This window comes from Cebus imitator, unplaced genomic scaffold (genome assembly GCF_001604975.1).
Source record: "Cebus imitator isolate Cc_AM_T3 unplaced genomic scaffold, Cebus_imitator-1.0 Scaffold48, whole genome shotgun sequence".
Taxonomy (NCBI): Eukaryota; Metazoa; Chordata; class Mammalia; order Primates; family Cebidae; genus Cebus; species Cebus imitator.
Genome location: NW_016107363.1, coordinates 6,156,049 through 6,182,506, shown reverse-complemented (window position 1 = coordinate 6,182,506; position 26,458 = coordinate 6,156,049). Strand labels below are relative to the sequence as shown.

At 37.1% G+C, this 26,458-nt stretch overlaps 1 protein-coding gene across 6 annotated transcripts in view; it reads right to left on the bottom strand.

Annotated features, from left to right (window-relative positions):
* CFAP20DC (CFAP20 domain containing) overlaps window positions 1–26,458 on the bottom strand; it is a 288,204-nt gene that overhangs the window by 24,153 nt on the left and 237,593 nt on the right. The window contains exon 16 of one of the 6 annotated variants that reach the window (XR_001824890.2): window positions 12,570–12,651. The exons of the other annotated variants lie outside the window; for them this stretch is intronic. The gene's annotated coding sequence lies outside the window, so the exon portion shown is untranslated. The remainder of the gene's footprint in view (window positions 1–12,569; window positions 12,652–26,458) is intronic. 6 annotated transcript variants of the gene reach the window in all.

The following is a 26,458-nucleotide window of genomic DNA, read 5'->3' as shown; positions in this document are numbered from 1 at the left end:
CCCAGCTAATTGGGCTACTTGGGAGGCTACAGTGGGAGGACTGCTTGAGCCTGGAGGGTCGAGGCTACAGTGAGCCATCATTGTACCACTACACTCCAGCTTGGGTGACCCTGTCTCAAAATAAATAAATAAATAAATGAATAAAGTCTACTTGGGAGGCTACAGTGGGAGGACTGCTTGAGCCTGGAGGGTCAAGGCTATCGTGAGCTATGATTGTGCCACCGCACTCCAGCTTGAGTGACAGAATGAGACCCTGTCTCAAAAATAAATAAATAAATAAAAAAGTAAACTCCAGTGATGAAAGCTAAATATTTTGGGTGTTTACAAATATTGCTAATGTTCCTGGAAATTGTCAAGCTTTCATTTGCATAAACAACAGTTGCTTTATCTAATACTATAGATATGACTAAAACAAGTAGGTGCTAACTTTTTATTTTATTTTTTAAACATATAATTCAAGAGGCTGATTTATTAAAAGAAAATGGTTCCTGGGCTGATATCTACAATGTCAGGTCTGTCTATTCAATGATATAACTTGACAAATAATAGTTATAATGGCAAAGTTGGAAGATGCTCTACAATAGAGGGACAGCCTAGCTAAAATCTCAGAGGAAACTCATAGACATTTTCCATTTTAGGAGATCCATTTACATGAGTTTGTGAAAAGTTTGATATTATGTTTTTATTTTCATTTCAAATAATTTTTTTTAGTTGCTGGAGGACAAAAGGTCTAAACCTCATGGAAAACTATATAGTGACTCACTTATCTTTTACCTTTGATTGGAGGGGAATCATTTCAGGGCTGAAAATTCTCAAGGAAGTCAGTTTATCTGCTCACAACAGAAAACTAATCAAGCATTGTCTGATTAATTACAGGCACTTAAAAAAGTGTTATCAAGGACTACAGCTGTAATCAATTTAATCAACATGCAAAGAGCCAATCTATGGTTTTCTTGATTAACAAAGCTGAATGTCAAACAGCAAAGTGTGACATTGTAATGCCACTAGCTAGAGCTACACATTGAGCATTTTCCCTAAATATTAAAAGTCAGGTCAGGATAAAGTGAACATTCTTTTAAACTTTATTTCTTATGATGAGGACCATGGGTATGAACATTTCAATTCTTCCCCTTGATATTCATTCCCATGTAGGAAAAATACATTTTATTTAAGTAGTAGAAATGGGTAGTAACTTCAGAATGCTTCCATAAAGGCACACACAAAAAAATCAACTACCTGGAAAGATCACACAATAAAACAGAAGCAAGAGAAAGTGATGTGAGATTTCTCAGTTTAGTGTCATTCTAGTTGATTATGGAATTCATCAGGAAAAGACATGCCAGACATAAAGAGATAAAATGTCCTTATTAGATTTTTTAAGGTGTGAATGTGAAATGCATCTATATAGTGCATGATGAGAAAATCAGAAAATTCAATCTGCTTATTTTATTTGCATGAAGTCAATTTAAATGTCAAAATATCTAATACAAGATTGGTTTATTAATGGTGTGTTTCTCACTCTTCAAAATCATAGTTTTAGCTATAAAGTGATGGTTATTTTTGTGTAGCCAAACACAGTCTGGAGTTTTATCTGTTAAAACAGCAATTCTCAATCTTTTAAGGGTAAAGATCGATTCTTTTTTTGTTCTTGAAATTTAATAAAAGCACAAATAAATACTTACTTACTAACTAGTGTAAACCTAGAATATCCGAGACAGGTCTCAGTTAACTTAGAAGGTTTATTTTGCCAAGGTTGAGGACATGCGCCCATGACACAGCCTCAGGAAGTCCTTAGGACATGTGTCCAAGGTGGTTGGGGCACAGCTTAGTTTTATACATTTTACGGAGACATGAGACATCAATCAATGTAAGTAAGATGTATGTTGGTTCTGTCCAGAAAGGCTAGCGATGACAACCTGAAGCAAAGAGGGGGCTTTCAGGTCACAGGTAGGTGAGACACAAATGGTTGAATTCTTTTGAGTTTCTGGTAAGCCTTTCCAAAGGAGACAATCAGAATATGCCTCTATCTCAGTGAATAGAGGGATGACTCTGAATAGAATGAGAGGCAGGTTTTCCCTGAGCAGTTTTCAGCTTGAATTTTCCTTAGTGATTTTGGGGCCCAAGATATTTTTCTTTCACACTAGTTAGCAAGTATTTATTTGTTAACTACCTACCACAAATAGTTTCATTATGAAAGTATGTAAATAATTCACCTAAAAATAAATGGGAAGGAATTCAAGATGATCTTAATACTATTCATATTCACATATGTTTTCTTAAAGGGAAGTGGAAGGGAAGTAGAAAGAGAAGAGTATATACGGTATATAGTAGTCACTCAATAAATATTTATGAACTGTTAAAGCCTACCCACTGGTAATATATTATGGCAACTATAATTCTGGTCAGTCTAACAAACTTTTCCTCTCCCTTTTCTGAGAACCTAGCACTTCTCTCCTATGGGCAACTCATTTCATGTGGTTTGAGGGGCTAAGTCTCCCTTAACTCCCAATATGGGGGTGAGCATGAGACCCAAGCTAGGCAAGAGTCTACTACTGGAATTTTGGTGGGTTTATAAGCAGTGAGCAAAATGCTGTGGGAGGCCAGAATATGCCACTCCCAAATATGCCTTTTTAGCTCAAAGATTGTTGAGCTGAGGACAATTATGAAGACACAGATGCAGGAAAGCTCTCTGTCTTTTCTCTATTTGCCTAAAAGCAGGACATAGATTTATAAAGATAAAATGTCTCTTGGTCCCTCTTTTACCAGGGAGGACAAAGGTTAACCATGGAAGACAACGTGAGATCCTTGTTGGCCTGAAGATGGCACCAGAGGAATCGACATGAAAAAGCTTTACTTGCTGGCCTCTATCTGCCATTTATTTGCCTTCCTACAATTTTTTGCCCTTAGAGAATTAAATCTTTTTCTTTTATCTTGTCACTTCTTTATAAATTTACTGTTCTTTGTTGAATAATATTTAAGCTAGAATTCAAAGCCACTTCTTTGAGAACTACTCATTTCCCAGGTATTACATATATAATACATAATACTCATATGTATTACATACATACTTGAAAAATATACATATATTTTTATATACATACAATATATTTAACTGTTTTTCTCTTGTTAATCTGCTTTATATTACAGGGGTTCATTCCAACTAAGAACTTACGAGGATTGAGGCAAAAGCTATTTTTCCTCCCTTACAATGCAAACAGGAACTGTGTAGAGTCCTGGTTAGAAAAAAGGCAACAGAAAGAGCAGTAAAGGGATGGAAAGACAGTCCCTAGTTCACCATTTGAGGTCTCGGATTCAATCTTGCCTGCAGATCAACCCCTGGACTCTTCCACTGTAGGAGTGTGAAAGAAAAACAAATCTTGGGACCCCCAAATCACTAAGCGAAAGGGAAAAGCCAAGCTGAGAACTGTTTAGGGCAAACCTGCCTCCCATTCTATTCCTAAGAAAGATAGCTACTAAGATAAAAAAAAAGCTACATACCTCCCTCACAGAGAAATTTCCTTGTGGATGAAGAACAGACAGAACTCAAAGTCATTCCTCTGTTCACTGACGTAAATGCATAACTGATTGCCTCCTTTGGAAAGGTTACTCAGAAACTCAAAAGAATGCAACCGTTTGTCTCTTACTGACCTATGACCTGGAAGTCCCCTCCCTGCTTTGAGTTGTCCTGCCTTTTGGGATGCAACCAATGTATATCTTACATGTATTGACTGAGGTCTCAGGTCTCCCTAATATGTATAAAACCAAGCTGTGCCCCGACCACCTTGGGCATATGTTGTCAGGACTTCCTGAAGCTGTGTTGCTGGTATGCATCATCAACTTTGGCCAAATAAACTTCCTAAATTGACTAAGACCTGTTTCAGATATTTGGGGTTCACAGGAGCCTATAAATGTATGACTTGTAACTAAGAGGGTCCTCACTCATGTCAATCAAAGTGTGCACAGATGAATGATATCTATTGAATATATTTTCTCAACAGAAAAATAAAGATTAAAAAAACTGTATGAAGTTATAATATTTCTCAGGAAGTCCTTCAGAATCTCTACATTTCTATAGAGCAGACTTAAATATTATCTTGTTTTGGGAGTCTGGAGTGGCTTCCTAATGTGGGGAAAGAGAGCCCCACTGGTCCATAATCCTGCCACAGACTCCCATAATCCTAGCCACAGTCTCCCATAATCCTAGCCACAGTAGAACCCGTTGACCCTTGAGGTCCCCAAGACTAAGACAGGGAGGTGTCTGGAGACTGCATGAAGGCACGGCTGCAGAGAGACAGTTCATGCTCGATCCTACAAACACCAAGTCCTAAGGAGCTGCGGCATGGTGCTATTTTGAGAGCATTATCCTCACTGAACTGCGTCCCACTCTGCCACTGGGGCTGAGGTGGAAGCCACAGGCAGTAATACCATATCCTGCCTCCAGCAGAGGTGTGGCTGTGCAATTTCATGTGTCCCAAGGACAAATTCCACTGCTCATGACTGGAATGCTGCTGCTACAGGTTTCTCAGCTGCCATCCTAATGGCTACTTCCAGAAAAAGCAACCCCGGCCTGCTCAATAGTAGGGCCAAAGTGCGGCTACAGCCACCCTGGCCTGAGCATTTTGCCAGTGGCCTGAGGATCACCTCGTCCTTGTTTACCACAGTCAAGTACCTGCATGCATCACTGTAGAGGGCCTGAGGGCAGATCTTCCCAGCCTGGCTTTACACCCCCTCACCCCACAACAGGTACCTGAGGAAACTGTCTAGAAGGCTGGGACTCACCCAGCCCAGTCCATCACTAGAGGAACCTGGGTACTCCTGTTGGGGTATGAGGTGGGACCCTCTCTACCTGCTGCTACCACAATAGCTGGCACCGACTGCCATGCCACCTGCAGATATGGGGACTGACTTCTGCTCAATCCCTTGCAGCTACTACCCGTGTGGACCACTTGGGTCCTAGAGAGTTGTTCTACCACTGCTACTGCTACCACTGATGCCACAGCTGCTGCCCAGGAACTTGAGAACCTGCACACCCACCTGATCCCCTGCTGCTATTTCTGGCACTCAAGTAAGCCACTTAGAAGCCCAAGAATTGGCCTGCCTGGACCCACTAACATAGGATCCAGTGTATGCTGCCCTGGGGCCCAAGGACAGGCACGGTCAACCCACTGCTGCCACCATTAAGGTCTGGAGACTGGCTCACCTGGCATCCCAGTTCACAGCAAAACTTCAATAATAAATACACCTTAAGCCACTGAGGAAATAATAGACAACACTGACACCATTTATAGCCAAAGGCATCATTCAGAGACTACATTACTGTATGCACCCAGATTCAAAATCAAAGTTCCCTACCCAACCAACACCATTGATACATCTTCAGGAAAAATTCCTCCTCAATTAAAGCACATTCAAAAAACTGGAATAAGTGACAGTTACACCAGATGTACAGATAATCAATGTTAGGATCCAGGAAACATAAAAAAGTAAAGAAATATGATGACTCCACAGGAACATAATAATTATTCAGCAATACATCCCAACCAAAAAGAAATTCATAAAGTCCTGGAAACAGAATTTAAAATATTGATACTGTAGGAGTGTGATAGAAAAATGATGCTCAGTGAGATACAAGATAATTCTGAAAAACAACACAAAAATATCAGAAAAACAATTCAGGTTATCAGTGAGAAATTTACCACAGAGACAGATATCATGAAAAGGAACCAAACACATATAGACTAAAAATAAAGGGATGGAAAAGGATATTCCAAGCAAATGGAAACCAAAGGTAAGCAGTAGTAGCTATACTTATATCACATAGAATAGACTTTAAGTAAAACATTAAAAAGAGACAAACAAGGTCATTGTGATAATAAAAGGATCAATTCAGCCAGAGGATATAACCATCTAAACATATATGCACCTAACATCAGAGCACACAGATCTATAAAGCAAATATTATTAGATCTGAAATTCTGGAATGAAATAATTCATTGAATGAAACAGAAAATACATTTGAAACTGTCAGTGCACCAGATCAAGCGGAAGAAAGAACCTCAGAATTGAAAGGTAGCTATTTTGAAATAACCTAGTCTGACAAAAATAAAGACAAAAAGAATAAAAAGAAAGGAGTACAACATTCATGACCTATAGGACACCATAAAGTGACCAAATATTTGAATTTTGGGTGTCCCAGAAGGTGAAGAGAAAAATGAAAGGGTTATAAAAATCTATTTAGCAAAATGATAACTGAAAAAATTCCCAATTCTAGCAAGAGAGGTAGAATCTAGATGCAAGTTCAGAGATCCCCAAACAGATATAATTTAAAAAGTTCTTCTCCCTGGCACATTATAGTCAAAACCGTCAAAAATCAAAGACAAAGAGAGAATTGCAAAACCAGCAAGAGAAATGCATCTAGTCATTTATAAGGAAACACCTATCAGACTAACAGTGTATTTCTCAGCAGAAAATTTACAGGCCAGGAGAGAATGGGATGATACATTTAAAGAGTTGAAAGATTTAAAGAACTGTCAGTCAAGGATACGATACACAGCAAAATATCCTTCATAAATGAAAGAGAAGTAAAATCTTTCTCAGACAAACAAAAGCTGAGAAATGAATTTGTCACCAGCCCTACAAGCAATGCTTAAGGAAGTCTCACAACTGGAAGTGAAAGAACAATTTCTACTGTCATCGAAACACACAAAAATATAAAAAACATTGGTAGGGCAAACAAATAAGATAAAAAAAGTTATGATTACAGAATATCGCCAAGCCACAATGGTAAATAGTAAGAGTGAAATAAAGGAACAAAGGATATGTAAAACAACTGGAAATCAAATAATAAAATAACAGAAATAAGCCCACATGTCAGTAATAACCTTGCATGTGAATGAATTAATCTTTCAATTTAAAAGGTATAGACTGGCTGAATGAATAAAAAAACAAGATCCAATTATATGCTGCCCACAAGAATCTCATCTCACCTGTGGAGATACATATAGACTGAAAATAAAGAGATAAGAAAGGATATTCCACACAAATGGAAATGAAAAGTAAGCAGGATTAGCTGTGCTTATATCACACAGAACAGATTTTAAGTTAAAAAACACCGTAAAGAGACAAATGAGGTTATTATGTAATGACAAAAGTAAGCTAGAGGATATAACCATCTAAATATATATGCACCCAACATTAGAACACCTAGATATGTAATGCAAATATTACTAGATCTACAGGGAGAGATAAGACTCCAATACAATAATAGTTGGGAATTTCACACCCCACTGTCAGCATCACTCAGATAATTTAGACAGAAAATTAATAAAGAAACACTGGATTTCAATGACAAATTAGACCAAATGAACCTAAGAGAAATTTACAGAACATTTCATTCAACAGCTACAAAATAGCTATTCTTCTCATCAGCACACACAACATTCTCCAGGATAGAATATATGTTAGGTCACAAAATAAGTGTCAATAATTTTTTAAACTTCAAAGTCTTATCAAGTATCTTCTCAGACAACAATAGAGTAAACCTAGAAATCAATAACAAGAGGAACTCTGGAAACTGTACAAATACATGGAAATTAAACAACATACTCTTGAATGACCATTGGGTCAAGGAAAAAATTATAGAAGAAATATAACATTTCTTGAAACAAACAAAATAAAAACAGTATACCAAAATACACTTTACCAAAATATGCCGGAATAGAGCAAAAGAGGTGCTGAGAGAGAAGTTTACAGCAATGAACACCTACATCAAAAAAGTAGCAAACAAAATAAAAGTGATTTCAAATAAACAATCTAATGATACACTGTAAGGAACCACAAAATAAAGGACAAACCAAACTTAAAATTAATAGAAGGAAAGAAATAATAAAGATCAAAGCAGAACTAAATGAACTAGATGCTAAAAAATAATAAAAAGAATCAACAAAACAAAAAGTTGGTTTTTTGAAAAGATAAAATTGATAAACCACTTGCTAGACTATCCAAGAAAAAAGAGAATACCCAAATAAAACCAGAAATGAGACAGAATATATTACAACTGTTACCATGAAAATACAACAGATCATTAGAGACTATTATGAACAACTACACACTAACAAACTGGAAAACTTAGAGGAAATGGATAAATTCCTAAACACACACAATCTATCAAGATTGAATTAAGAAGAAACAGAAACCTGAATGGAACGGTAACAAGTTATGAGATTGAATCAGTAATAAAAAATCTACCCATGAAGAAAAGTCCAGTACCAGATGGCTTCACTGCCAAATTCCACCAAACTTTCAAAGAACATCAATTCATCTTGAACTATCCCAAAAATTGGAAGAGGAGACAATTTTCCCTGACTTATTCTATGAGACCAGCATCACCCTGATAACAAAATCAGACAATAACATAACAAAGAAAAGAAAACTAGAGAGCAATATCCTTGATGAATATAGACACAAAAGTTCTCAACTGAATAAGAGCAAACTGAATCCAACAGTATATCGAAAAAATTAATACAGCAAGATCAAGTGTGATTTATCCCAGGGATACAAGGATAATTCAACATATGCAGATCAGTAAATGTGATGCCTCAGATTAACAGAATAAAGAACAGATCTATGAAGAATGAAGGTTTATAATAATCTCAATAGATGCAGAAATAGCATTTGATAAAATTCAATATCCCATCTTGATAAAAATTCTCAACAAACTAGGCATAGAAATGATATACTTCAAAATAATAAAGGCCATATATGACAAACCCAGAGCTAACATCATATGGAATAGGGAAAAGCTGGAAGCTTTTTTCCCCTAACAACTGGAACAAGCAAGGATGCCCACTTTTACTACTCCTGTTCAACACAATACTGGAAGCCCTATCCAGAGTAATCAGGCAAAAGGAAAAAACAACAGGCATCTAAATTGGAAAAGTATAAGTCAAATTTTTCTTGTTTGCTGATGATATAATCTCATATCTAGAAAAACCTAAAGACTCCCCAAAATTCTTGTATCTGATAAATCCAGTAAAGTTGAAGGATACAAAGTCAACATAAAAATATTAGTATCATTTTTATACACCAATAATGAATCACCTAAGAAATAAATCAAGAAAGCAATTCCATTTGCAAGAGCTACGAAAAATATCTGGGTATAAATTTAACCAAGGATGTGAAGAATTTCCATAAGGAAAACTACAAAACACTGATGAGAGAAATTGAAAAGGATACAAACAAATAGAAAGACAGCCCACGATCATGGATTAGAAGAACTAATATTATTAAAATGACTGTAATGCAAAAAGCAATCTACAGATTCAATAAAATCTCTATCAAAATACCAATATCATTTTTTACAAAAAGAAAAAAAATCCTAATATTTGTATACAGTCACAAAAAAACCTGAATAGCAAAAGAAATTTTGAGCAAAAAGAACAAAGCTGTGAGGCATCACACTAACCTGACTTCAAAATATACTACAAGGCTATAGTAACCAAACAGCATGGTATTGGTATAAAAAGAGACACATAGACCCATGGAACAGAATAGAGAATCCAGAAATAAATCCATCTATTTAATAGCCAACTGATTTCCAACAAAGGTGCTAAGAACTTACATTTAGGAAAGGACACTCTCTTCAATAAATGGTGCTGGGAAAATTGGATATCCATATGCAGAAGAATAAAACTAGATGCCTATTTCTTGTATACAAAAATCAACCCAGTATGGATTAAAAACTTACGTCTAAGACCCGAAAATATAAAACTGGTAGACGAAAACATAGGAAAAACACTTCAGGACACTGATATAGGCAAAAATGTTACGGCCAAGACCTCAAAAGCACAAACAAAAACAAAAACAGATAACTAGGACTATATTAAATAAAAAAGTTTCTGCATAGCAAAACAGAAGAAAAGCTAACCAAACAAACAAAAACAAGAGTGAAGAGACAACCTGCTGAAAGACAGAAAACTATGTGCAAATTACTCATCTGAAAATGGAATAATATCCAGAATATACAAAGAACTCAGCAAGAAGAAACCAAATAATCCCATTAAAACAGGTGCAAAAAAAATGAAAAGATATTTTTCAAAAGAAGACATACAAATGGCCAACAGGTATTTGAAAAAGTACTGAACATCAGTAATTGTCAGGGAAATGTAAATCAAAACCACAATGAGATATCATTTTACCCCAGTCAGAATGGCCATTATTATAAAGACAAAGAAAAAACAAAAACCTAAAACAAAAAACAGTTGATTGCAAAGATGTGGAGAAAGGGTATTCCTTATTTTTTCAACTTTTATTTTAGATTCAGGGGATACATGTGCAGATTTTTAATGTGGGTATATTGTGTGATGCTGAGGTTTGGGGTATGAATGATCCCATTAAGCAGGTACTGAGTATAGTACCCAATAGTTTTTTAAACACTTGCCTCCTTCCCTCCATTCCACCTCTAGGGGTCCCCAGTTTCTATTGTTATCTTAGTTTTTTTTGAGACAGGGTCTTGCTATGTTGCCCAGGCTGGAGCATGGCAGCATGATCTTGTTGCCATCTTTATGTCCATGACTATCCAGTGTTTGGTGCCTACTTATAAGTGAGAATATCATGGTATTGGTTTTCTATTCCTGGGTTAATTTGCTTAGGATAACGACCTCCAGCTGCAACCATGTTGCTAAAAAGGATATGATTTCATTCTTTTTTATGGCTGCACGTATTCTATTGTGTATATGTAGCATATATTCCATGGTGTATATTCCATGGTACATATACATCATGAAAGACTATGGCAACAGTAGAAACTGGGGACTACTGTAGGTGGAAGGAAGGGAGGGAGGCAAGGGTTAAAAAAATTATTGGGTACTATGCCCAGTTCCTGTGTAATGGGATCATTCATACCCTAAACCTCAGCATCACATAATATACTCATATAACAAATCTACACAAGTATCTTCTGAATCTAAAAAGCTATAAGAAGGAATAAAATAATTTTCTTTATTCAGTCTACTCTTTGTGGTTGACCTAGGTTGACTCCATGTATTTGCTATTGTGAATACTGCTGTGATGAACATGAGAATGAATGTGTCTTTTTGGTAGAAGGACTTGTTTTCTTTTGGATATATACCCAGTAATGGGATTGCTGGTTCAAACAGTTCTAAGTTTGTTGAGAAATGTTCAAACTGCTTTCCACAGTCGCTGAACTAATTTATATTCCCACCAAAAGTATATAAGCTTTCTAAAAAGAGAACTCTTATAAACTGTTGATAGTAATGTAAATTAGTACAGCCACTATGAAAAACAGTATGAGAGATTTCTCAAAAAGCTAAAAACAGAATTACCATTCAATCCAGCAATCCCACTACTGGGTATTTATCCAAAGGAAAAGAAGTCAGTATATCAAAGGGATACCAGCACTTACCTGTTTATTGCAGCACTATTCACAATAGAAAAGATATGGAATCAACCTAAGTGTTCATTAATGAATAAAAGGATAAAGAAAATACGATATACATACACAATATACTGTTGTTTTCTTTTATGGCTGAATACTATTATTCTCTTTGCAGCAACATGGATGGAACCGAGGTCATTATATTAAGTGAAATAATCCAGGCACAGAAAGACAAATACCACATGTTCTCACTCATATGTGAGAGTCTAAAAAATGGATCTCACGCAGGTAGAGAGTAGAATAATAGATGCCAGAGGCCGGGAAGGCTGTGTGGGTGGGAGGGGATGAAGACAGGTTCGTTAGTGGGTATAAACATACAATTAGACAGAAGGTACAAATTCTAAAGTTTGATAGCAGAGTAAGTTGACTATATTTAGCAGAAATGTATATGTCAAAGTAGCTAGAAGGGAGAACTTCAAATGACACCCACACACAGAAATGATAACTATTCAACATGGATACCCCAAATATCCTGTCTTGGTCATTACACATTCTATACATGTAACAAAATATCACATGTACTCCATAAATATGTAAAATATTACGTATCAGTTTAAAACAGAAAAAAAACCCTATCTTTTTACCCAACAGAAGGATACACATAGAATGAAGACTTCTCATCTCAGATAAACATAGCAACATTGAAGATGTAGGGGAAGTAACGGCCTCCCTCCCTTAACAGGTTTGCGTCATATGAAGGAAACCAAAATATGTGCCCCCAAAATATGCCTCCTTGACCTAAAAGTTGTTTTTGAGCCAAAGGCAATTAAGAAAAAGCAAGCAGGGTGTGGTGGTTCATGCCTGTAATCCCAGCACTTTGGGAGGCCGAGGTGGGCGGATCATCTGAGGTCGGGAGTTCCAGACCAGCCTGACCAACACGGAGAAATCCTGTCTCTACTAAAAATACAAAATTAGCCAGGCATAGTGGTGGGCATCTGTAATCCCAGCTTCTCAGGAGGCTCAGGCAGGAGAATTGTTTGAATCTGGAAGGCAGAGGTTGCGGTGAGCCGAGATTGCACCATTGCACTCCAGCCTGGGCAACAAAGGTGAAACTCTGTCTCAAAAAAAAAAAAAGAGCAAATATAGGAAAATCTCTCTCTACTTTCCCCCTTACCTGCCTAAAGACAGGATATCAAGTCTCCTTTATTGGAGACAACTCTAGACTTTTAGGAACTCAGAGATGGCAGCAGAGGAATCTGCAAGAAAACTTTACTCCATTAGTTTCCTCCCATATATTTACCTTCTCACAGTTTCTGGCCCTTGGAAGCTGAAAACAGCTTACATTTGTCCTGCTGTTTCTCCACAAATTTACTGTTCTTTGTGGACGATGTTACGTAAGCCAGAGTTCTAAGCCACTGCTTTGAGTTACTTTTCACTGAGGTTTCTCCCACAGTATACGTGCTGCAAATGTTAATAAGCTTGTTTGTTTTTCTCTTGCTAATCTTTCTTTTATTACAGGATTCATCCCAACTAACAACTCATGGAGGTTGTGGAAAATTATATTTCCTCCCTGGCAATATCTTTGAAAACATTAAGAAAATTACTTGAATGCCTCCTCTATGCCACTTTATACTTGTGTTCTAGGTATTCACAAGGGTGGTCTCAAAAACACAGAGTCTCTGCTCCCATGGAGCTTACTATGCAGAGGTGGAGGCAGACAGTAAATACAGTAGTCCCTCTTTGTTCTGGATTTTATTTTCTGTGGTTTCAGCTACCTGAGGTCAACCGTGGTCCAAAAATATTAAAAAATTCCAGCAATAAACAATTCATAAATTTTATATCAAGTACTATTCTGAGTTTGTGAAATCTTGTGTTGTCCCTGTCTGTCCTGTCCTGGACATGAATCCCTTTTCTGGTGTATCCACACCCATTAGTTTCTTGGTAGCAGTCTCAGTTATCAGACCAACCGTCATAATATCACAGTGCTTGTGTTCAAGTAACTCTTATTTTACTTAATAATAGCCCTCAAGAGCAAGAATAGTGACGCTGGCAATTAAGAGATGCCAAAGAGAATCTGCATAGTGTTTTCTTTAAGTAAAACCCACGAAAGTTCTCTACTTAAGAAAGAAAGAGAAAAGTCGTAAACTGAGGTTGCTAAAATCTATGGTAAGAAAAACCTTCTGTGAAGTTATGAACAGTATATTGTTATAATTGTTTTATTTTATTATTAGTTATTCTTATTAATACCTTACTGTGTCAATTTATAAATTAAACTTTATCACAGGTATGCATATACAGAAAAAAATATATCATATATAGGATTTGGTGCTATCTGTGGTTTCAGGCACCCACTAGAGTCTTAGAATATACCCCCTGTAGATAAAGGGGGGCATAACTACAAATATACAAAGAAAGCACACTATTTCAGATAGCAAACAGTGCTATAAAAGTATAAAAGTAATTTTATATAAAAGCAATTTTTAAAATAAAAAGATTTGATGAGTATTTAATATTAACAGCTCTAGCACAGAGTAAGGCTGATATAAGATTTCATAAAAACTCCAACTCTTTGTGTAAATTAGTTCAACCCTTGTGGAATATAGTGTGGTGATTCCTCAAGGATCTAGAACCAGAAATACCATTTGACCCAGCAATCCCATTACTGGGTATATACCCAAAGGAATATAAATCATTCCACTATAAAGACACACACACATATGTTTATTGCAGTACTATTCACAATAGCAAAGACTTGGAACCAACCCAAATGCCCTTCAATGACAGACTGGACAAAGAAAATGTGGCACATATACACTATGAAATACTATGCAGCCATAAAAATGGATGAGTTCATGTCCTTTGTAAAGACATAGATGAAGCTGGAAACCATCATTCTCAGCAAACTAACACAGGAACAGAAAACCAAACTGCTTGTTCTCACTCATAAGTGAGAGCTGAACAATGAGAACCCATGGACACAGGGAGAGGAACATCACATACCAGGGCCTGCTGGAGAGTGGGGGTCTAGGGGAGGGATACCATTAGGAGAAGTACCTAATGTAGATGACAAGTTGATGGGTGCAGCAAACCACCATGGCATGTATATACCTATGTAACAAAATTGCATGTTCTATACATGTATCCCAGAACTTAAAATATAATTTTAAAAAAGAGGAAGAAAACACTAAAAAACAAATAAAAACTTCAACTCATTGCATACAGACAGATCCAGGGCACACAGTGAGAAAGGGAACCACCGCATGGTTGATTTGGGGCCATCTATTGGAGATGGATGTTTCTAATATAATGGGCCCCTCAGAGGAACAAATTAAATTCACAGTTAAATAATGTTTACCAGGGAAATCCTATTGCTGAGAATCCACAGACATTTTTGAGCTTCTAATGTGACAGTACTGTATGAGAAGTAATGGGGAGTGAATGGGGAATCAAAGAGAAAAATTCTTTACCTTTAGATTATCACCTCAACTTCCAGCATGACTTTCCTAAATCCCAGCAAGACTTGGCTGGTCACAAAATGGGATGCTAACATATTCCCATGCTGCATGTCAGATGAACACATGGCTAGGCTGGGATTGTAGCAACAGCAATAACTACCACCACCACAGTGGAAAACACCTTTACAATCCAATGTGGAATTGTATATTAGACACAAATTTAGGACACTAATCTAGTGTATAAATTGCACAGTTTTTAATCTCAGCTTAAATTTCCTTTTAGCCTTATGACCTTTGAGCCAAACTCTGTCTCTGTTTCCATATCTTGAATATGGGAATATGAGAACTGACCCTACTGGGTTGTGGCAGGGATTAAATAAACTACAGTCATCCCTCAGTAGGAGCAGGGATTAGGTTTCAGATCCTCCTACCCACATACCAAAATCCTCAAGTTGGCCTTGCAGAACCTCTGTATGTGAAAAATGGGTTGGAAAAAATCTGTATCATAATCTGTAAGTGAACCCATACAGCTCAAACCCACGTTGTTCAAGGGTCAACTGTAACATGAAATATGTCAATGCTCTCCGCACAGTGCCACACAGTAAAACTCACCACACAGTAATAGTGTTAGTAGTTATTACTGTTTAAAATTACAGAAAAATATTCATTCCCAAGTAACTTTACATAACAGCTTTTAGTTATAAGACAACTGTAGGTTAAATGCTTTGTAACTAAGTCATTAGCAAATCAAGAGTAAAAAACTTTGCAGCCTTTTGTAACTTTAGAGAATAATTGCCTTAAAATTAGAATACAAAATAAAACCATCTAAATCCTTCTGTGGAATGATGGGATTTAATGGTGCAGAAAGAGTAGGTGGGATTTAATTTAATGCTTTAATTTAGCTCTCTGGGCTTTTGTAAAGAATAACTACATGGTATCATTTTCATTATTGTGTCAGATTATCAGATACCTTATTTATGTACTGATTTCCATTTTCTTTTCAAAGTTTGGTTATACCTTTCTGTTCAAGAGTCAAATAAAAAAATGATATGCTAAAAAGAAGGCTCTGTGAAGTGAATGACAATTCAATTTCCCCCACTGTTGGCTGGTTCCACGAGAAAATAAAGAACTGGAGCAAGTTGACAGGATCTTTAGTTGACTAGATTTATTTCCCAGAATTTTCAGGGTGCGTTAATTGTGACATTTCAGTTAATGAAAAATATTGTGATAAAACAGTGATATGTCCTGCAAGGGGGGTCAGGGAACTTTCCCGTTCCAGCTTCTTTCCCTGAATATTACATTTGTAAAATTCATCCGTGTTTTATAGTGTAACAGTATTCCATTGTGTGAATATATCACAATTTACTTATCCCTTCTACTACTGAAGGTATAAATGGACTTCTGAACAGATGTGATGGTAAAATGCTATTTTAAAAACATTGAGAGGAAATAATAAAAACTCTTTGGTTGACTGGGCCATTCTTGTGGGTAAATTAGGCTTCCCAGGAAGGCAACACTTTTTTCAAATCACCAGGCTACCCATAATTATTCATGGTGTTACTGAGCTGCTATTCCAATTAAATATACTCTCATTCTATAGAAAGTTTACATAAACTATAAAAAAGGTAGAAAGATACAGAAACATTAAAATATCAGAAAGAGCAAACTATATAGACTAAACATTATATTAATTATTCTTATTAATTATACTAAGTACTCTTTTTATTCTTATTAATATTAAAGTATAATATAAACATAGAAAAATGTACAAATCATAACTGTATGGTTCAATGAATAATCCCACAGTGAGCCACAACCACCACCTGGGTCAAGAGGTAAAAGCTCCCCTTCCTCCTTTTGATCATTACACACTCTTCTCCCTACAAGTGGCACATGGCATTTTACACATATTCTTGTTATATACTATCTCTTCCATTGATACGAACAAGAGACAGGAAACAGTGTTGAAGAAGAGGGTGGTTCCCTGGCAAAGCCCCCACCCGCAAGCCTGGAAGGAGCATCTGGAAGTCCAGAAGAGTTTGCCTGGGGAGCGTCAGAGAGGAGATCAGCCACTGGACAGCCAAACTCCAGGGGAATATCATCTTCCCAATCCATCCCCTTTCCAGCTCCCATCCATCCCATTGAGAGCCACCTCCACTACTCAATAAAACCCTGGCATCCACCATCCTTCAAGTCTGTGTGTGACCTGATTTTTTCTGGATGCTGGACAAGAACTCAGAATACAGAAAGCTGTCACACTGACCCTTTGCCCTTGTAAAAAAAACCAGAGGGTCCACTGAGCTGTTTAACACCTAAGCCATGCATGGATGGCACTGCTAAAAAAGCACACTATAACACATACCCACTTGGGTTTCAGGAGTCACGAGCACCTACCCCTAGATGCTACTGTGGGGCCAGAGCCCAAAAGTGCTTGCTCTGGCTCCTGGATCTGACCATCTGCATGCTCCTCCTTTCATAAGGGGTTTGAGCATTCACAGTGGTCGAAGAAACAAGCCACACTCCATCACATGTCCTGCGAGGAGGGTCAGGGAACTTTCTTGTTCCAGCTTCTTTCCCTGAATATTACATTTGTAAAATTCATCTGTGTTTTATAGTGCAACAGTATTCCATTATGTGAATATATCACAATTTACTTATCCCTTCTACTACTGAAAGAGAATGGGTTGTTTCCAGTTTGGGGTTATTATGAATGTGTTTATGTAGGAAGGAAAACTTCTTCCTCTTCCAACTTAGGTTTAGTGGTTTGGGGGCATGAAAATCAACTGACAATAGATATGAGAAAAGACAAATGTTATTTACAGTGCATGAAGGAATTTCTCTGTAATGAGTAACTCACTGAATAGCCAGAAACAAGTTTATATACCAGCTTAAAAAGAGGAGAGTGGTGTTTTCGGGCTTCAGTGGGAAAGTGTGGAAGGTTTTAAAGGAAAGTTCAAATACAATTTCTTTCTGCATCTTCTATAACTCAAATGCTTTCACTTTAAAATAATCTTTATACTAACTCTAGGGGTTGGATTGGGTCCTCACAGTTTATGCATGACTTTGGATGCAACTATGCACACATTTTACTGGCTATACATCTAGGACGGTAATTGTTGGGGAAAATAATATGGCATGTTCATCTCATATAGATGCCATCCCAACAGTTTTCCATTGTTTCAACTTATACTTCCAACAGGTGTGTGTGAGCACGTTGAAATTGATATTTTGGATATACTAAACAAAATACATTGTTAAAATTAATTTTATTTGTTTTTCAGTTTTAAAAGTGGTTACTAGAAAATTTAAAATTACATATATGGCTCGCATTCTATTTCAATTGGAGTGCTGCCCTAGATGATGTTTTCTTCCTCCAGATGGAATTCTACCAGGCAATTAAGGTAGCGTCAGAGTGCCCTTATCCAGTCAGCAAAGAGGATGATTCAAAATGTGTCTCTAATCCCCCAGAGAGCTGGTCTATTTCTGGCCCACCCTTTTACCTAAAGTGCAATATTCTAGAACTTGCTATTGCTTCATCTCTTCATGGCTCCGATTTTTGTTCTCTAAGCTCAGGAGGCACCAGAGGCTATGTTCAGCAACTGAGTCCTTTGGCTGCTGCTTTCTAAAGTGGCATTTTTCTTGGGAAAAGTGACAATGTGTAAGGCTACATCTCCTGGCTTCCCTTCTCTCCTGGATCAAGGCTCCATAAATCCTCATTGAGATTTGGAAGCTCTCCAATGGCTTCAAGCAGATAATTTTCACATTTTGTTTGGCTTTTCTGGTTGTTCTCAGAGGGAAGTTTAGTGTGGAAACAACCAGGTTTGCCACCACCAGAAGTAGAAATCATATTAGTTGAAAAATTATGCTTATCATCTAATGTTGTAAGATTTTAATCACTGTTGATGTGGAGAACTGAGTCAGGGTCGTGGAGGAGCAGTCTTACTCTCACTTCATTCAAGGAAGGTTTTACAGAAAAGAGTAGGAGACTTTTAGATCAGGAGATACTAGCAAAATGATAGTTCCAGGGTTAGGGAGTGTCATGTAAAGCTATGAGTAAATTCTGTTGCATACCTAGTTTATTACACACATGATGAAACGTCTAGTTCTAAGTAGACAAACAAGTTATAAATCACATGCTAATTCTGATTAGTAGTACTGCCTGAAGTACATTATTGAGAAGAATTTTAAGTTTATATCCACACTCAGGGGATGAGACAACAGTTTTCCACTAGCAATGCCTGCCATGGACAAAGAATGGGGGAGAGCTGCACATGAATGTGAATCATAATATCCCAGGAGGAATACACTAGTGGCTGAATTATTGTGTATCAAATGCATGACAGCAATGGATTGTTTGTAAATTGAAATGACTTAGATTCATCATATCACTTTAAGTTGGCTGTTGATCACTATTAACATGGTGGAAGACCTTTAACAGAAGACCAAAGAGCTCTATCTTCAGGAATGAGCTGTCTAAGATTGTAATAAAAGTCCTGCAGAAAGTGAGCATCCTTTTCAAATTTGTGGAGACACTGGATTGAAGGATAGAATAGGCTGAATGATAAAGATTCAGAATCATCTTGAGAGTCAAGAAACATAGTTTAGATACTAATATTATTTCACAGGTTTTATTGACCAAGACTGTCAGGTCCTGGCACAAAATGCAATGGTGGGCAAAAATAGAGTTCTTGCCTTCATAAATCTTATAGTATGAAGGGTGAGACAAATGTCAATTAGATAATCAGGCAAAAATAAAGTTAAATGGTATGATGAGAACATATCAGCTCCAAGGTTCCCTAGAGGAAGTGATGCCTGAGAGGAGATCTAACGTACGAATAGGTGTCAACCAGGCAAGGTAAGGGGAAAAGCATTCCAGGATGATAAAATAGAGTAAAAAGGCCCCGAGGCAGGCAGGCCTGAGAAAAGGAAAGGAGGTCAGTGTGGTGAATCCCCAACTCTCCAGAGAGAAAATGGTGCAAAATAAGGATGGGCTGGAAGGCAGGGGCCAAGCCTCTCAAGCCTTGCAGGCCACTGATAGAGTTTGGTCTTTATCCTATGAGCAATGGGAAGCAATTGAAAGGTTTTACTACGGGGTGTCAGAGTCAGATCTGCATTTAGGAAAGGCCACTCTGGCTACTCTATGGGAAATGGGCATAGGTAATGGTGAAAAGGGTATGTGGACACATGGGGGCTACTTAAAAGGCTATAACAATAGTCCAGGAAAAAGATGGTGATTGTTTTAGGTGACTGAAAGCCAAATGTAAGACATTAGTGGGATATGGGAACTAAAACTATGAATGTGATTTAAGTTACACCAATATTCGCAATGTACTGTCAGTAGTGTAACTGTAGTCTTAACTCTTTGGATTACATCTAGATTGTGTGCTCATTTTAGAGAACTGCAATTTGATACATTCAAAGTTAACCAAAAGAAGGTGATCACGACTATGCCAGGACCAGGAATGGCAAAGCGGAGTTGGGGCTGGAATGAGAAAACGTGAGACTGGAGGAGAAAACAGAGCAACCCAGAAGTGATATTACAAAATTCAAGAGCTACTTTATGAAAAGTGATGGTTCTACTTATTGTTCTGGCAAGAGAACTAGGATCAATGGGAAGAAGCTATAAGAAGCCTTCATCAGCTCTGTATAAGGAAGATTTCCCATGAATGGAGAAGCCCAATAATGGAATGGGCTGTCTTCTGCTGCACTGAGCCTGCTTCCCTACCAGAGATGTGTAAAGTTTGGAGACACTGGGTTAAATCATCTCCCTGATATCATCGAACCCTTTAATTAAGATTCTCAGATTCCATTAAAGTATGATTTTGTTGGAAGAAAACGTATTCCTAATATTACTATTAATATTCCTACCAATATTATCATCACTTTCTACCACTTAAAATATACACATGACAGGCACTGCGCAAAGCATATTATGAGTATTATTTCATTTAATCTTTGCAATAACACTTTAAGGTGGGTATTGAAATACAATCCCTATTTTTAGATAACTTAATTGGGGCTTAGAGAGGTTAACTAATGTCATAAAGATATAAATCCCCATCTCATGAAACCCCTTATTCTACTGTATGGCAATTAATCTCATACTGAGCTAAATGGTTTAACCAATTTTTAACATTCAAATACAAAAATATATGAAATGCCACATTTCCAATGACAACATATATTCAATGTCACAGCTAGTAACTATGTCAGTCAGAATAAGGATATGTTATGCTTGATAGCAAAAAGCCCTCAAATCTCAGTGACTTACAAACAACAAATGTTAATTTCTTGCCTATGCTAAGTGTTTATAACAGATCATTATGGGGACTTTCTTTGTCACAGTCATTAAGTGACTGGGCTGACTGAACCACCTTCATCTTGAATGTTTCTAGTCACAGTGTCAGAGGAAAAGATAACCTGGAAGGTTTCACACCTGTAATTCAAATGCTCTTGCCAAGTAATAACACAGGCTTTTTGCTCCCAATTAGTTGGCGAGAACTAGTTGGGTTAGTTGGCTCCACCCCAAAACAAGGAAACCTAGAAGTGCAATACAACCATGTATTTGAAATCTGGAGAGCTGGGAATATTTGGCTAACAGTGTCAGTAACTAGTGTAGACACTATATCTTCAAGGAAGTCAGAAAACATGCAAACAACCTTTGCTACATGCATTTCAGAATTTCTACGAAGAATATTGACTATTTACATTGTTGATTTACCCCAAGTTGAGAGAACGTTAGAAGAGAAGAAATGTAGAAAAGATGCTTAATTCTGGTAAAGTTCTTCACTGTATATGTAAAATATAATTTGAATCATAATCATGCCTGGGATACAAGCCCTGGACATGCCAAAGTAGTATATTTATTTGCGTTTGGCCTAGATATTTATGCTTAGATGGCAAATGCAATATTTTACTCCAAGTTTCATTGTACCTACTTATGTAAAGCCATCGTTGGTGAACTGGGAGAACAGAATACTAAACAACCCAAGCCTTACATTAGCTTTTAAATATTAAGATATTAGAATAAAAACTACTTCAACACCTCATAAAAATTTTATTCTGAAAATCCTTGCTAAGACAAGTCCTTCACTGTCAAATTAACCACAAATGCACTATTAAAATATTGATTTTATTTATATAAAAATATAAACCTCTTAAAAAGTTTTACTTTCAGGTAAATATTTGTAATAATACAAAATAAAATAAGTAATTCACCTATTTCTTGCAGGGATTCAGAGTACGCAGTTGAAATTTGAACTACTTTTATCTATTATGTATGGGAAAATATAGTCGTTTTATTCATAAATACTCTGATCTCAACTACAAAACTAAAAATGGACAATGAAAATATAAAGACAAATCAGTGACATCTTTGAAGCATTTCACTGGAAATGGCTGTTAGAAGATAAATTCTTGTTGTAAGCTATTTAAATGCTTGAAGAAAAAGTACGTGATGTTGGTATGCTAAAAAACATAATTAAAATTTATATTACAAATGCTAGTTCAGAAAAGAACTGATTTTAAAAGCCAATGATGTTTCCTGTAAGAGCATTGCTGTGGTATTTTATAATAAATGATACCTTTTTCTAATTTGAAAGCTACATATTAATGGCCCAAAATGTTTTTAAGGTCAAACTGGAAATATGTTGATGATTTACAAAAATGCAAGCCAAGTGCTTTATTATATTATACTACCAGAGTGTTATTGTAGTTTAAAAATATCACTAAATCAGCACAAACCCACACTTATCATTTCCTGCACATTTTTCACACCAAGCTGGTTCTGACTATGAGTAATCTGTTAATCTACTCTTCGCCTCACAATCCGTCAAAGTGACAGATTCATTCCTTTCCTAATACATAATATCTTCATTTACTGTATGCCTTCCTGCAACTTTCTTTTTTGCTAGCACCAAAATTTAGAAATTCACAAACAAATTTAGAGAATGTCACATGGGTGATAGTTCTTGTTTGTTTCCCATTTCTTCTGCTAGTCCAGCAGAAGAAACGAACATTTTTGTGGACTCCTAATGTGAATTAGTAGTATATCCAAAATGAAGGCAATTTTAGGTTTCAGTAAGAGTGTTGCTGAAAAGGTTGGAAGAGGGCAAATGGCAAAAAACAAAGTGCATCCTTCACCAAGTCAAACACTGATTGTAATGGAATTTTCTTTCTTTCTTTTTTTGTATTTTACTTTAGGTTCTGGAGTACATGTGCAGATCATGCAGGATTGTTGCACAGGTGCACACATAGCAATGTGGTTTGCTGCCTCCATCCCCCCGTCACCTACGTCTGGCATTTCTCCCCATGTTATCCCTCCCCGACCTCCCACTCCCCCACTGCCCCTCTCTTGGCTCCCCCAACAGACCCCAGTGTGTGATGTTCCTCTCCCTGTGTTCATGTGTCCTCACTGTTCATCACCCACTTATGAGTGAGAACATGAGGTGTTTGATTTTCTGTTTTTGTGTCAGTTGCCAGAGAATTACGGCTTCCAGATTCATCCATGTCCCTACAAAGGACACAAACTCACCATTTTTTATGGTTGCATAGTATTCCATGGTGTATATGTGCCACATTTTCCTTGTCCAGTCTACTGTTAATGGGCATTAGGTTGGTTCCAGATCTTTGCTATTGGAAAAAGTGCCACTATGAACATATATGTGCATGTGTCTTTATAATAGAATGATTTGTAATTCTTTGGGTATATACCCAGTAGTGGAATTGCTGGATCAAATGGAATTTCTATTTCTAGGTCCTTGAGGAAGCACCACACTGTCTTCTACAATGGTTGAACTAGTTTAAACTTCCACTAACAGTGTAAAAGTGTTTCTATTTCTCCACATCCTCTCTAGCATCTGTTGTCTCCAGGTTTTTTCATGATCGCCATTCTAACTGGCGTGAGATGGTATCTCAATGTGCTTTTGATTTGCATTTCTCTAATAATCAGTGATGATGAGCATTTTTTCATATGTTTGTTGGCCTCATATATGTCTTCTTTCGAAAAGTGCCTGTTCATATCCTTTGCCCACTTTTGAATGGTCTTGTTTGTTTTTTTCCTTGTAAATCTGTTTTAGTTCTTCGCAGATTCTAGATACTAGCCCTTTGTCAGATGGGTAGGTTGCAAAAATTTTTTCCCATTCTGTTGGTTGCTGGTTCACTCTAATGATTGTCTCTTTTGCTGTGCTGAAGCTAAGGAGTTTAATTAGGTCCCATTTGTCTATTTTGGCTTTCATTGCCAATGCTTTTGGTGTTTTAGTCATGAAGTCCTTGCCTATGCCAATGTCCTGAATGGTTTTGCCTAGATTTTCTTCTAGGGTTTTTATGGTGTTAGGTCTTATGTTTAAGTCTTTAATCCACCTGGAGTTAATTTTAGTGTAAGGTGTCAGGAAGGGGTCCAGTTTTTGCTTTCTGCACACTGCTAGCCAGTTTTCCCCACACCATTTATTAAACAGGGAATCCTTTCTGCATTGCTTGCTTTTGTCAGGTTTGTCAAAGATCAGATGGCTGCAGATGTGTGGCATTGCCTCCAGGGCCTCTGATCTGTTCCATTGATCTATGTCTCTGTTTTGGTACCAGTACCATGCTGTTTTGATTACTGTAGCCTTGTAATATAGTTTGAAATCAGGTAGCATGACTCCTCCAGCTTTATTTGTTTTGCTTAGGATTGTCTTGGCTATGCGGTCTCTCTTTTGGTTCCATATGAAGTTTAAGGTGGTTTTTTTCCATTTCTGTGAAGGTCATTGGTAGCTTGATAGGGATAGCATTGAATCTATAAATTATGTTGGGCAGTATGGCCATTTTCATGATATTGATTCTTCCTAACCAGGATCATGGAATGTTTCTCCATCTGTTCGTGTCCTCTCTTATTTTGTTGAGCAGTGGTTTGTAGTTCTCCTTGAAGAGATCCTTTATATCCTTTATTAGTTGTATTCCCAGGTATTTTATTCTCTTTGTAGCAATTGTGAATGGGAGTTTGCTCATGATTTGGCTCTCTGTTAGTCTGTTATTGGTGTATAGAAATGCTTCTGATTTCTGCACATTGATTTTGTATCCTGAGACTTGGCTGAAGTTGCTTAACAGGTTAAGGAGATTTTGGGCTGAGATGATAGGGTCTTCTAAATATACAGTGATGTCATCTGCAAATAGAGTCAATTTGACTTCCTCTTTTCCTAATTGAATACGCTTTATTGTTTTTTCTTGTCTAATTGCTCTGGCTAGAACTTCCAATACTATATTGAATAGGAGTGGTGGCAGAGGGCATCCTTGTCTAGTGCCAGATTTCAAAGGGAATGCTTCCCTTTTTTGCCCATTCAGTATTATACTGGCTGTAGGTCTGTCGTAAATAGCTTTTATTGTTTTGAGATATGTTCCTTTGATACCTAGTTTATTGATAGTTTTTAGCATAAAGTGCTGTTGGATTTTGTTGAAGGCCTTTTCTGCATCTATTGAGATAATCATGTGGTTTTTGTCTTTGGTTCTGTTTATGTGGTGGATTATGTTTATAAACTTGTGTATGTTGAACTAGCCTTACATCCCTGGAATGAAGCCTACTTGATTGTGATGGATAAGCGTTTTGATGTGCTGTTGCAATCAGTTTGCCAGTATTTTATTGAAGATTTTTGCATCTATGTTCATCACGGATATTGGCCTGAAGTTTTCTTTTTTTGTTGAGTCTCTGATGGGTTTTGGTATCAGGATGATGTTGGTCTCATAAAATGATTTGGGAAGGATTCTCTCTTTTTGGATTATTTGGTATAGTTTCAGAAGGAATGGTACCAGCTCCTCTTTGTACGCCTGGTAGAATTCAGCCGTGAACGCATCTGGACCTGGACTTTTTTTGGTTGGTACTCTATTAATTGCTGCCTCAACTTCAGCCCTTGCTATTGGTCTATTCAAGGTTTCAACTTCTTCCTGGTTTAGGCTTGGGAGGGTGCAAGTGTCCAGGAATTTATCCATTTCTTCTAGGTTTACAGGTTTATGTGCATAGAGTTGTTTGTAATAATCTCTGATGATGGTTTGAATTTCTGTGGAATCTGTGGTGATATCCCCTTTATCCTTTTTTATTGCATGTATTTGATTTTTCTCCCTTTTTTATTAATCTGTCTAGAGGTCTGTCTATTTTGTTGATCTTTTCAAAAAACCAGCTCCTAGATTTATTGATTTTTTTGAAGGGTTTTTTGTCTCTATCTTCTTCAGTTCTGCTCTGATCTTTGTTATTTCTTTTTCTTTTTTTTTTTTTGAGACAAAGTCTCGCTCTGTCGCCAGGCACCAGGCTGGAGTGCAGTGGTGCAATCTCAGCTCACTGCAACCTCTGCCTCTCAGGTTCAAGTAATTCTCTTGCCTCAGCCTCCCAAGTAGCTGGGACTACAGGCGTGTGCCACCATGCCCATATAATTTTTGTATTTTTAGTAGACACAGGGTTTCACCATGTTGGCCAGGATGGTCTCAATCTCTTGACTTCGTGATCCGCCCACATCAGCCTCCCAAAGTGCTGAGACTGCCTCGTCTGATCTTAGTTATTTCTTGTTTTCTGCCAGCTTTTGAGTTTTTTTGATCTTGCTCCTCTAGCTCTTTTAATTTTGATGATTTCCTCACTTCTCATGTG